The following is a 14,558-nucleotide window of genomic DNA, read 5'->3' on the forward strand; positions in this document are numbered from 1 at the left end:
TAAATGTGCTGGAAATGGTCTGAGGGCAAAGTATGTTCCTCCCATATAAGAAAGTATTGCCAGCACAAGCAGAAAAGATGATACTAGTAATTAGACCAGAAATTCCTCCAGTGGAAAAAAAAAAAAGAAAAATCATTTTAGCAGGGGGAAATCAGGAAAAAAGGTAAGATCTGATAAAACACTGGAAGAGGGGGGGACTGTGGAGAGAGAGGCTGCCAACCTGCCTGCTTAGATCACAATTTCATCCTGACTCTTCTGGTGTGCTGGAGATTCACATCACCCATGTCTAACATCTTCTGGAGCAGTCTTCCATCTCCATAAGTGCTGTGGCACGCAGCACTGGTGAACAGCTGAAGCCGCAAGTCAAAGGGATGCGCCACTAAAAAAAAGTTTTGATTCATTTGTTCTGGTTTGTTTCCACTGGGTTTTTTTGTTGTTGTTTTGGCAACCTCGTTGGTGGATGGGCAAAAAGAGGAATGATGCACTGTGGGCTTTACCATCTAGACCTGCCATAACCTCTCTGAGGTCGCAACCAATAATGGAAACTTTTTTTCAACATACTCAAGGTAGTACTGTTTTGGTTCTAGATAGTTTGGGCTACAGCAGATGAATCCCCTGCTCCAAATGAGACATGCATTTCTCTTAGTCCTAGTATCTATGACCCTTCCAAAGTGGTGGTAGGAGTCACGGGATCTGAGAAAGTGAGATCAGTTTTGAATTCCAGTCCTGTCCTCTCTTTCCTTGTGCTGGGAAGTTCTCTGAGAGCAGGAAGTCTGACAAGGGGTTGGGGGTTTTCAAGATCTTACACTTTAGGGAGCCCTAGATTCAGCTCCACAATCTGCACCAATAAAACCAAGCAAAATAACTTTGGAGACTGTGTGGTCTGCTATAGTGAAATTTGAGTCTACTTTGTCGAGATTGACAATGCTTTGTCATCCTTGGCAGATTTGCATGGTTAAGTTGTTTCACAGTCTCAATCAACTGAGGAAATGTTGCTAAGACAATAGCCTGTGAAGAGCATTGTAAGGAATAAGATAATGAGGGATAGAATTTAAAAGGTGCCCGCGCTTCCCAGCACATGCACATGGATGTGCCGATTTTATAACATGTGCGCGCATATTATAAAATCAGTGGGCCGCGAGTGCATGCATGCTAGATTTTGTAATCCGTGTGCATATGTGCGGGTGGCACATGCAAGGGTGGGGGCAGACTTCTGAAATTTTCACGCAGCAATGCATCCTGGCCTTCCCCTGTTCCTTACCCCCCTATGTAACCTCCTTTCCCTCTCCTCTCCTCTCCTCCCCATCCCCTAAACGCTACCTTTTTTTTTTTCTTCTTGTTTTGCAACTTACTTCAGCCCCTTGCAGAAAGGCTGGCACTTATGCGTGTACCGGCCTTTAAGCGTGTGGCCGGACCTTGTGGAAAATGTCTTGGCACACGCAAGGCCCGGCCACGTGCGTAAAGGCCGGAATTTACGCACTCAGTGGCTCAAACATCTACCCATAAGAATGTGTTTTTGAAAAAAGATAATATAATTTTACATTGAAAATACTGGTATCCAAATTTTTTGACATGATAAAATGTGAAATTTATTTTGGATGTTAATGTGCTGAATTCAAATATGATAAATTGGCTACATTTTTTGAAGGGAGTAATAAATATGTGGATAGTGAGTAGTAGGTGTAGTGTATAAGGATTTTCAGAAGGTGTTTGACAAGGTCCCCCATTAGAGACTCCTAAGAAAATTAAAACATCATGGGATAGAAAGCAATATCCTTTTGTGGATTACAAACTTATTAAAAGATAGGAAATAGAAGGATTAAATGGTAAGTTATCTCACTGGAGAAAGGTAAACAGTGGAGTGCCTCAGGGATCTGTACTTGGACTGGTGCTTATTAATATATTTATAAATAATCTGAAAAGGGAAATGAGTGAGGTGATCAAACTTGCTGATGACACAAAATTATTCAGATTTGTTAAATCACAAGCAGATTGTGATAAATTGCAGGAGGACCTTGTGAGACTGGAAGACTTGGCCTCCAAATGGCAGATGAAATTTAATGTGGAAATGTGCAAAGTGATGCACATAGGGAAACATAACCCATGCTGTAGTTACATGATGTTAGGTCCCATATTAGGAGTTACAATTCAGGAAAACTATCTAGGTGTCATATTGGACAATACATTGAAATTGTCAGTTCAGGGTGCTGCAGCAGTCAAAATAGCAAACAGAATGTTAGGAATTATTGTGAACTGAATGGTAAATAAAACAAAGAATGCCATAATGCCTCTGTTGTTGCTCCATGATGAGGCTATACCCTGAGTACAGTGTGCAGTTCTGGTCACCACATCTAAAAAAATATATAGTTGTTCTTAGTCAAGTTAATTTAGGGAATAGCCACTGCTTATTACCAGCATGCCCAACCCAAAGGGCATTCCAGGCATCACAGACAATGGTGGATGCCTGGAATGCTTGTCTGGAACAGGTGGCAAAGACAAAAACAGTACATGAATTCAGAATAGGCATGGAATAAACACCGTGGATCCCTTAATCAATTAGCTTTCATGATTTTGATGCAGAATCACTCTCCCCTTTGATGGGCGGGGGAGGGGGAGGGGTGAAGGGGAATTGGATTCAGAAGTCAACCAATGCTGAGTCTGACTTTTATGGTCCCAGGTACTGATTTTCAGACATTAGGAAAAAAGTGCAGGACTGCTTCTACTACCAAGTCCAAAAGCAAGCACTTTCAAGGAGCAACATTGTAGGAATGTAAAAATGTTGCTAGCTGTAATTTTGCTATGAGTTTGACAGTTGCTTGGTTTTGATTTTTAATATCACTACCCTTAACAGAAGCATGGGGATAATATGCGCTGAGCAGGAGTTACTACCATAAGAAGCTTGCTGGGCAGACTAGATGGACCATTTTATTTTTTTCTGCCATCATTACTATGTTACTAACCCCATCATTCATCAAAAAAAGTTAAAAATGCATGATCATAAAAGGGTGTGTTTATGGAAATTTGTAAGTTACCACACTATGCAGTAGGGATGTGCAGCAGGGACGGATTCACCCCATTTGGTATTCGTATTTGTGGGGAGCCAAATCCATTGCATCTGTTCTTGGGGGACCCCGATCCGTTCATTAGTTACGTATGTATTCGTTTCCCAAAAAAAACATCCCAATCCTTTAAATTTAATTAACTACAACCCCCCCTCCTGACCCCCCCCCCCCAAGACTTACCAAAAGCCCTTGGTGGTCCAGCAGGGGTCCTGGCACGATCTCCTGCACTTGGGCTGTCGGATGCCGGTGCAGGAGATCGCTTGCTCCTACCACGTGCCATTGGTCGGCCCCTGTCACGTGGTAGGAGCAATGGACGGCCGGTGCCATCTTGTGCCCTTTGCCCCTCTCATGGTGCTTTGGAGTCTCCATCATGACATTATTTGTACTGTTTTGACTATGAAGTGTCCCTACCACTTATGGCACACTTTTTCCCCTCTCTTGATACCCTGGGGTATTTATGCCATGGTTGTTGGTGCTCTTTGCCTCTCTTTTGCAACCTTGGAATGTTTTTGCCACTATTGATGCTTATTTGCTCCACTCAAGGTGTTATTCATGCCATTATGGGTGTCACTTTACCCCACTTTTGTTATCTTGGAATGCTTTTTCCTTTGCTGCTGAACATATAGGTTAAGATAGCCAGATAAGTTTATGCAGCTAACTTGCAGAGCCCCACAGCAGCTGAATATGAACCTCACAGTTTTAAAAATACAGGCATAACTTTGTGCATATTCTTAAGCACATACGTGCTGACATATGCACACTTAAAATGTATCCTCTTAAAGGGTAATTTTGTAAAAGACAATATAAGAAAGTCAGCAAAAATGTGAATATGTTACACTAATTTTCAAAGCAAACTTACAAACATATGTTTACTTTAAAAATTACCCCACCAAAACTGCCCACTCCTAATTATTCTTCTTAAAATGTATGCAGTAAAGATTTTGGGAAAATACGCATGCATACTTTTGAAAATCCAACTGTATGTACATACATCCAAACCTCTCTCCTCTTTCTCCTTACCTGGCAGGGGAGACTGTCCATGATCCAGAAGGTGGCGCTCTCAGGGCGAGGCTCGGCCATTGCACTCGGGCTGTGCTGACCCCTGCGATTTCCCCACATGCGGGAAACTCGACTGCATAATAGATTTCATATCATAATATCATAATGTAAATAATGTAAATATTTTAATCCCGACCGTTCGGCTCTCTTATTCTAATTTCTCTTCCCAGTTTTAAGACCCTGTTGTAATGTAACTTTTGTTCTCCTTGCACTTGTTTTTCGTTTCTTGTTCTCACCCCTTGTTTTATGTAAACCGGCATGATGTGGTTTCTAATCATGAATGCCGGTATAGAAAAACGCTAAATAAATAAAATAAATAAAATAAATTTCACCCACAGGAAAGCCTTCACTGAGTACAAGTAAACTTTCATGTATACAGATCTTATGTGCACAAATCTACCTGAATATCTGGCAAACAATTTTATAAAAAGCCATTTCTGTTGACAAAATACTGTTTTACCCATGAAAAAGCCTGTAAAAATATACTCTCAAGGGTTGATTTTCAAAAGTATTTATGCCCATAAAACTCTGTTTAATCCACATAAATGGCCTTTTGAAAATCAACCAGGGGTCTACACATGGAAAACTATGCATGAAATCTGTGAAGATCCAATATGCTTCACATTGATTTAAACATAAACATGTTTTTTTCAGAATTGAAATGGACTATTATTGATCACATTCAACCATCATTAAGAGGGGGCAATTGCATAAGCCTGTTAAATCGATGTGAAGCATATTGGATCTTCACATTATGTACACAAACACCGGAAGGTTTGAATGAGGAACTTGACTGGGGTTCGTTCATTTAGAAACACGTACGGTAAATGATGGGAGAGCAACGTGGTCATCCATTGGACGCACTGCTATTCCATTCTACCTTATAAATGTCAGGTGAGCAGAGTTTGTTACTCGCCTTAAAGGCTGACAGATTTCGTTACTCAGACTGAAGGCTGGAAAGCAAATACAATGCTATTTCGAGATTACCCATCAACATCTTTCTTCAAGTACAACATACTGACAGCGAGCAAAAAGAAAGCATCCCCTGAGGAAAGATCCTTTGGGATCTGAAACATGGACTCGTTGGGTCACCATTTTTGAAACAGATAAGTTGGGACATTATTTTTTGCTATTATAGCTGGTAATATGTTTACTTTCAATTTTTTAAAAAATTCATTCTCACATTTTGTGCACACTACACGTATATAAAAACAAAAGAGTGGATGAAGGACGATCGTTTATGATTATAAACTTTACTGCACCCTGTGCAGGGGGCTGATAATACAAAATATGAAACATTCCTTCACGCCATACATTTTTTTTTTCTTTTCAGAGTAACAACCACTTTAAAGAAATACATACACAAGTACAATCCGTACCGGGAGGTATAACAATTTTTATTGCAAAAGAGCTTTTGAAATATCTTTTTATTAAGAGGTGATATTTTTCTGCACAGCCATAAAAGGCATTCCAGGAAGCAGAATTGAAATAGAGAGAGGATTTATGCTCATACTTTTGATTCTTTGAATGTATGCACACAAATCTGCATGCACAAAGTTACATTTGCTTGGATGCAGGTTTAAGTGTGCTTATATGTCCATGCATGTAATGGGACATCCCCTAATGGACTTATGCATTTAAATTTGCATTGAATCTCTTGCTAAATTGTGCAGGTGCAAAGTACACACAGACTTTAGCCCTACATGGACTGCTTGAAAATTACTCTCCCTAAGGCCAATTTGCCCCTTTATATGGGTGTATATTAATATATATGTGCATAAACTGGACGTCTGAAAATAGTTCTTCTTTGAACTGGCTAAAAGTATGCACAATGTTCCACTTTAATCCCCGCCCCTGGAATACCTTTTTATCTAAATAAGTTTTAGTCAGAGAATGACTTATCAGGCTAAAAATTAACTAGACAGCGATGAGTGATATTTAAACCACTAATTTGTTCAGCTAATGCTTGAACTTAGCCACATAAATGCTTATGAATATTAACATCAGTATGTTTGGAGCACATCCTGGAGCAGATGATATCAGGGCAAGGTCATGGGTCTCTTCATGCTCTTGATCCTCTTTCTTCCTTTCTGTATCCTCCAGATCACCACTGCAATGTGTTTTGGGTCTCGTGGCTACTTCTGCAAGTCCTCTCCAGTTAGCCCCTGATGAGCTTGTTGCCCTCTCAGAGGACAGTGTGAGCTCTTTCCACCATGTAGCTGTAAAATGGGTCCCATCAGGGACTCTGTGCCAGCTATCAAAAACTGTATATCCTCTCCATGGGGTACCTCTTCCTCTTCTGTTTTCTCTCTCTCTCCACTGACTCAGATTCCACAGAATGCAAACGTTAACAGCACTCATAGCAGCACAATTATCCACTAAGTACACCCAGATCCACCACTAGCACACCCTGACACTCTACCAGTACACTCTGACCCTCCGCCAGTACAACCGTACTGCAAGCACAATGCTCTCAAATAGCAGGCACACAGACTGAAAGAGAAAAGACAAACTGACACACAGAGAAGGCACAAAACTGACAGACATAGAAGAAAGGAAAGAAAGAACAGGTAAACAGCAAACAAATGAAAGATAATTACAACACTGACAATGATTCTGCAAACAAACTACTCGCAACCGTCTCAGGCACAAACCATCAGTCCAACCATCTGGTCTCGAAAGACAAGTGAGATTTATAAATTCCACAGGTTAAAAAGCGTGGGTGCATGCTTGATGACGTATGTATATTCTCTACTTATAAAAGCCTGGATTCATCATTCTTCGCAGAATGATGAATCCTGCGAAAACGGGGGGCGGGGGGGGGGGGGGGCGAAGGGGGATTGGGCCTGCGAAAGCCCGCAGCCTTTGCACCATGGCGGTATGATTTCGGCGGCAGTGGTGCACCAGCTGCCGACTTTCGCACCACCGTGAAAGTTGGTGCTATTCAGCGTGCTACTATCAATGATAATGTTAGTAACATTATCGTCAGCAGCAAAGCCACCACCGACTCCGCCCCAATCTAATTTACATGCTATTGCACGCGAAAAGGACCTTTTCCCATGCGATAAGCGTTTGATAAATGACCCCCAAAATTAGTAAATGTGTGGACACGTGCGGACCTTACCCTGGAATTCCCTCAAAGTGCCCTAATTTTATGCACAGGCATGTGTGTGACATTGGCAGTATACGCATATTGCCAAAATTATGAAAAATGCATATAACACTATTATATGCATTTAAACTCTGCTTAAGTCTTTGAAAATTACCCTCATTAGCTTATTTTTAGGAAATATCATGCCATTAAGACAGAAGATTCTATAGAGTTTGAATCAAACAGAAGAAATAAATTACATGTGCCACTTTTGCTATAATTACAATTTTGCAAAAATTGTACACTCAGTGGCAGAGTTTAAATAATGCAAAATCTACTTTATTTTATTTTTTGAAATAGACTTTCATATGCTCTGTCCCATAAAATGAGTGGTCTGATTAGCAGAGCAGAAAATTAACTGCAAATCCACTAATATGATTGTACTTTTTACATTTTCTTTTCAACAACAGGGAATTCAATTTATAGCAGTCCTGAATTACTCTATTTAAAGGAGATAAAGGACAACCATAGGCTATGTCCATAGTATTACTGCTATTACACCATGTTTTATCATATGCTATATATATACTACTATTGCTACAACTATTTCTTATCATTTCTATAGCACTACTAGACAAAAGTAGTGCTGAATATTGATATACCTGGAAGTTTTATAAAATACTTACATTATTGTCTTTACAATATTTTTGAAATTGGAACCAGAATCCAAAATATTCCAGAAATATGCAAAAATATTCACATTTAAAGTGAAAAATGCAAAAAAATGCAGTAGTCAACCCATGTGAAATATTAATGAAAAATATTTCAGACCATTTTGATTTTTTGTCACAAAACACACATATTATAAATGACCAAGTTGATTTGAAGTTGATTTTGAAAGAACCAGTTTCCCCATTTCTTTTTAGCATTGTTCCAGTAGGTGTCTACTTTTCCGAGATTGAAAATAATACCAAATTATTATTGGGAACTTCACAAAACCAGAAATACCCGTTTTTACATTCGTGGTGACACAGAAGTAAGCCTATAAAATGTAGCTTCTAAGGAAATAGAAAATATATTAGCTTTTCATTTTTCTGTAGTTTTTAAAGTTATATTTTTCAATAGTGAGTACACGCCATATAGAGATTCTATATAATAAAAAGTAATATCTGTCTTTCATGCTCCCAGATAGGATGTCTCTTCCCAACCAATCAGCTTTCAACCAGTGAATTAGTTAGTTTTATTGTCTTGTATACCACAAGTCTTTAAAAACATCAAAGCAGTGTAAAATAAATAAATATTACAATAAATAAAATAATACAAACAGGTGCAAACACCTAAAACATCAAGTTGAAATCTTTATACATTTAATTATCATAAAACTTAGACACTGATAAACCAATTTATGTCAAAATTCAAGTAAAATGGTGAAATAAAAATAATCTATCTTGTCACAAACCTGTCCTGGAGTATCCTGAGCCAATTGGGTTTTCAGAATATTCACAATATACATGAGATAAATTTGCAATTACTGGGCCTCCATAGCATGCAAATTTTTTCTCATGCATATTCATTGTGCATATTCTGAAATCCTGACTGACTGGGGGTTCCCCAGGACAGGTTCAGGAACCTCAAACCTAGGACAAAGACAAGAATAATGCAATTTATGCAAATTAAACCCTAAAAATAATTAGTAAAAAACAAAAGATAAACATTAGGGGTGTATAGTGTATTTTTTAACATAGCATTTTAATTTTGTGTCATGTTCTGCTTGATTTTGTTTTTAAAATGATTGGGGTTTTTTTTTGTTTTTCCTAAGTTCGTAGTTAGTGCACGCACTAAGTTTTATTAGTGCACATTAACTGGACTCACTGTGCACTATATCCATTCTAGCAGAACGTAGAGGTATATTTTAAAAGTGCTGCTCATGCAAAAATGCCCACAATGACCCCCAGTCAGTGTGTATGTGGGCTATGAGCGAGCAACGGGAATTTTAAAAAGCTGCGAAGTACACGTGTATATACCGGTACACACATCAAAAATAAGAGGGCAGAAGATGGGTGGGGCATGTGCAGCATGTAGTTATTCTGAGGCAGGGCCAACAGTTATGTGCATAACGCCATATTTTAAAAATGGAGATTGCGGCGCGCATCCACTTATTTGCATAACTTTACTGTTGCTCCAGGTGAACACGTCCATAGATATCAAGTTTTAGGCCTTTCAGGGCAGGGTGAGAGGTCTGGGTCAACTTGGGAGCATGCAAAATGAGGAACCAGAGGGGTCTGGAAGACCTCAATATTAACTAGACAACCTGATGGACTAATTGTAAAAACTGGGTTGTCCTTCACGCGAACATGTTTAAAAATCTGCTACATATGTGTGTAAACGCTGACAAGGTACTATGGAAGACATACATGCTATGGGCCAGATTTTAAATCACCTTTGCGCGTAAAATCCGGGGTTCAGGGTTTTACGCGCATAGGTGGGCCTTACGCGCACCTGGCCAATTTTCAAAGGCCCATCCACGCATGTAAACCCCCGGGACATGTGTAAGTCCCGGGGTTAGTGAAAAGGGCGGTCCGGGGGTGGGGCGAGGTGGGATGGAACTAGAAGAGCCCGGCACAGCAGTCATTTGCTGCTGTACCGGGGGATCGCATGCTGGCAGGGTGCCGATGCGCGCAACTTGCTCCTACTCAGAAGCAGGCGCAAAAGGTGAGTTAATGATTTTGGGGGGGTTAGGATAGGGATGGGGGAGAGCAGGATAGGGGAAGGGAGGTCAGGCTAGGGGGTTGGGAAGTTCTCTCCTAGTCCGCTCCTTAATTGGAGCAGACTGGGAGGGAACTGGGGAAGGCCCCGATGCATCGTCGCGTGTAAATGCAAAATTCTTCCCCCCCCCCCTTGCCCACACCAACCCCGCATTTTATAACATGTGCACGCCAATGTGTGCATGTTATAAAATCGTGCATCCATGTGTGTCTGCTGGGTAGTGTGCGTCCATGTGCGCGCGCCAGGTAGCGTGCGCTCACAGGGGTAGATTTTATAAATTTGTGCGAGGGCGTACTTTTGTTCGCGCACCAGGCGCGAACAAAAGTACGCTGGATTTTATAATATACGCGCGTAGCCACGTGTATCTTATAAAATCCGAGGTCGGCGCGCGCAAGGGGGTGTACATTTGTGCAACCTGCGCGCGCCGAGCCCGGCGCACGTTACCTGTTCCCTCCGAGGCCGCTCCGAAATCGGAATGGCCTCAGAGGGAACTTTCCTTCGCCCACCCCCCACTTTCCCCTGCCTTCCCCTTCCTAACCCACCCCCCTCCGGCCCTATCTAAACCCCCCCTACCTTTGTTGCCAGATTTACGCCTGCTTTCAGCAGGCGTAAATCTGCGCGCGCCAGCGGGCTTCTGGCGCGCCATCACCCAACCTGGGGGCTGGTCCGGAGGCCTCAACCACGCCCCTGGGCCGGTGCCATGCCCTGGCCCCGCCCTGAACCGCCCCTGACCCCGGTCTCGCCCCGGACACGCCCCCTCCCCGCCCCTTTTATGAAGCCCCGGGACTTGTGCGTGCCGGCGGCCTATGCAAAATAGGTGCGCCGGCGCACGCAGGGCATTTAAAATCTGGCCCACAGTGTTTTTTAATCTATCCCTATTTGTGCTTGAGTAACCTCTTAAAATTAGGAGCATACTTATGCACGATTGGTATATTTTAAAATGTGCAAGTGTGCGCAAGATTTTAAATTCCAGCATATCTATGCTCGCGGACCAATATATGTGTGTATGGGTGCACGCACATTCATTTTAAAATTAGCCTATTAGTGCATACTAACACAAAACTAAAATTTTTTTTTTTTACTTTTTTTCTTTCATTTTATGGTTCCAATGAAATAAAATGAAATAATATCAACAACATTGCCTATTTCATTTTAATAAATGCACATCCCTAAAAAAACATGATAAAATTAATCATAAATATAGAAAAATCTAAAAATTCAATGCAGATAGAGGAGTGATGCAACATAGCTTCATAAAAAGATCAACAATGATCAGCAATCGTAAAGGTAACTAACATTCTTAACTCAGAAAATAAAGGTGACAATATGTTAGTCACACCATTAGATAGCTTAAGCCTATGCCATGGGTTTAGGAATAGGTAAGGAGCATATTTCACAACAGCACCTGTGAGAAGGCTGGAATGGGGAGCTCCTGTCTGCAAAACAGTAGACAGGGAGATATAGTGGAACAGTATGACAGTTTGGAACATTCAGTCAGAATGTCAAATCTGTTTATTCAGCACCTACACATATTAAATGTCAAGCTCACCAAGAGAAGAGGTTTTTCCCACATTTGAGCCCTGGAGATTTATCCCTGCCTCCCCTCCCCCCAATATGTGAATCCACACCTCGGGCCTGTATATACTTTGTGACAGTATGCAGGGACTGAGTATGATAACCGCCTTTCTGGAAGAAGAGAATCTTCCTATTAAAGAACAACTAATGGAGTTTCATCATGTATCTAAATCTGAAATAAGTATCTTGAAGGGAATGAAAAATTGGATTTCCCAACTTCATCCACTACCATCAAAATTTGTGATAGCAGAAAAGCAGCTTTTTTGCTCCTCTGGTGGAGAGTTTGGAGAATTCACCCTTAGACCAGGATTATATCCCTCTGAGACTAAAGCATGCAATTATCCATCCTATTTTGAAGAAGGCTAATCTTGAGCCAGTGCCAATCTTGAGTCAGTGTCAAATTTATTTTTTATTTTTAAGGTACAGGAGAAGGCTGTATTTTCCCAATCACTAACTCATTTTGAGAAAGTTGAAGTTCTGCATCCACTGCAGACAGGACTTAGATGCAGCCATCAGATGCAATCCATTTTGGTTTCTACAATTAATGGTTTTCAATGGGCTATAGACAGAGGCCACAATTCATTGTTAGTATTTCTGGATGTCTGAGGCATTCAATAGCATGGATCATTGGTCGTTGCTATAAAGGCTTAGACAGTTATGAGTGGAAGGTTGACTTGGGAATGTTTAATATCTTATGACTCCAGGAGTGATCCGGGAAATTATAGAACAGTGACCCTGACGTCAGTGCCAAGAAACATCATGGAAACTATTCTAAAGAACAAAAATCACAGTAAATATAGAAAGACATGGTTTAATGGGACACAGCCAGCATGGAGTTATCCAAGGGAAGTCTTGCCTCACAAATCTGGTACATGTTTTAAGGGGTTAATAAATATGTGGATAAAAGTGAGCGGTAGGTGTAGTGTATATGTATTTTCAGAAGGTGTTTGACAAGGCCCCCCATTAGATACTCCTAAGAAAATTAAAACATCATGGGATAGAAAGCAATGTACTTTTGTGAATTACAAACTGATTAAAAGATAGGAAATAGAGGGAAGGATTAAATGGTCAGTTTTCTCATTGGAGAAAGGTAAACAGTGGAGTGCCTCAGCGATCTGTACTTGGACCGGCGATTTTTAATATATTTATAAATGATCTGAAAAGGGAAATGATGAGTGAGGTAATCAAAGTTGTAGATGACACAAAATTATTCAGCGATATTAAATCCAAGCAGATTGTGATAAATTGCAGGAGGACTTTTGCCCTTGGAGGTAGACCCTTGTCCTAGAGCAGTATACAGCGGCTCCCTGGTCAGACCCAGGGAGCAGGTGGACCCAGGTGGCACACAGGAGGCTAGCTGGAGCTTCACCACTGGAAGCTCGTGATCCCTCTGGGAGGAGCCCTTGGGGACCCGGGCCGCTTGGACTTAGGTAGGCCTTGCAGGGTCTCCCAGATAGGAAATGTAGAGGTATGCCCACCAGAATCAAGGGTGTGCAGTCAATGTCTTGACTAGAGGCCTGAGGGATCAAGGAAGGCCAGTACAGTGTCTGCGATGACAAGGCTAGGAGCAGGGCCAGAATCAAGGAAGTGTGGTCAACAATAGCAGAGGTCAAGTTCCAAGGATCAGTCCGAGAGTAGTCAGCCAAAGCAGGTGTCAGGTTCCAGAAGTCAGACATGGTCAAGGAGGCAGGCAAACATCAGAATCCAGGCAACAATCAGCATGGTCAAGAAGCAGGCAGAGGTCAGTCCAAGAGGTAACGTAGGAACAGACAGATGCTGGAACAGGACTGCAACACAGAGGCAAACTAGTACACACACACACACACACACACACACACACACACAGTGTTGACCCAATGCTGTGCTCAATGGTAATCCCAACAGGGCCAGGGTCTCCAGTCACCAATGAACATGGGATACCAGACAGAATGGCACAACTCCAGGAGTCAGTCGACAAGAGCAAGGTCTGGGGGGAGCAACTGAACAGGACAGCAATGTTCCAATTGGCATCAATATTCTTGGAATTCTTTGATGTGGGAGCTTGAACCCATGAGCTTGGAATCAAGTGTTCTTGGCTTCCTAGATGTGAGGCTGGAATGCACAAGCTTGGAATCAATTGTTCTTTGGAACTGTCGGTGTGGGGACTTGAACCCTCGACCTTATGATCAAAGTCTCTTATTATGGTGGAGCAGAGTCTCTTCAGCCTTAATTTACCCGGGTTACCCAGTTAACCTTAAGTTACACTAATACCTAAACCTCACCTCGAGTTACTAGGTGGGCCTCCCATAAAGATATAAATACCTATCTAGTGTCGGGGAAATATGGCTAGGCTTGTGCTCTCTCTCTCTCTCTCTTTTTCCAGGAGCCTCAAAAGTACTAACACAGGCATTGGAGAACACAATGCAATCAAGCTATTGCACAGCTTAACTCTACTGAAAAAGGTGTAGCTACAATCAGCATTAAAGCTGTGCAATAGGGCTTCACAAAATGGTAAACCACTCCTCCTCTTTTTCAGATTTGCATCACACCATACGATATGGTGCTATTGCATGCGTTAAAGGCATTTTCACATGCGTTAAGGGCTTTTCGCATGAGTTAATGGTGCTTTTCGCATGCATTTAGCCCTTAACACATGCGAAAACACCTTATAGCATTTTGTTACATGACCTCCTAGGATGCCTAAATATTTTTCCTGGGTGGTTACTCCTAATATGAAACCTAACAGTGTGTAACTACAGTGTGGGTTATTTTTCCCTATGTGCATTACTTTGCATATATCCACATTAAATTTCATCTGCCATTTGGAAGCCTAGTCTTTTAGTCTCACAAGGTCCTTGTTGAGCGCCCTGTCTGTGCTTGGCCCGCACACAGGCCTGCTCACTTTTCCAACTCCACTGCAGGTCCCGGGTCTGCCTCTCTGGCAGCAGCTGCAAGCTCCTCCAGGCCTCGGCATCCCACAGCGATGGTCACCGGGCCTTCCTCAGCACAGCAGGCCTCACTTGTGT

General features: G+C 41.7%; 1 pseudogene; it reads left to right on the top strand.

The window, feature by feature from the left end:
• Positions 1-4,074: 4,074 nt before the first annotated feature.
• On the top strand, positions 4,075-4,207 carry LOC115096287 (annotated as a pseudogene).
• The last annotated feature ends 10,351 nt before the right edge of the window (positions 4,208-14,558 follow it).

This window comes from Rhinatrema bivittatum, chromosome 7 (assembly GCF_901001135.1).
Source record: "Rhinatrema bivittatum chromosome 7, aRhiBiv1.1, whole genome shotgun sequence".
NCBI classification, from domain to species: domain Eukaryota; kingdom Metazoa; phylum Chordata; class Amphibia; order Gymnophiona; family Rhinatrematidae; genus Rhinatrema; species Rhinatrema bivittatum.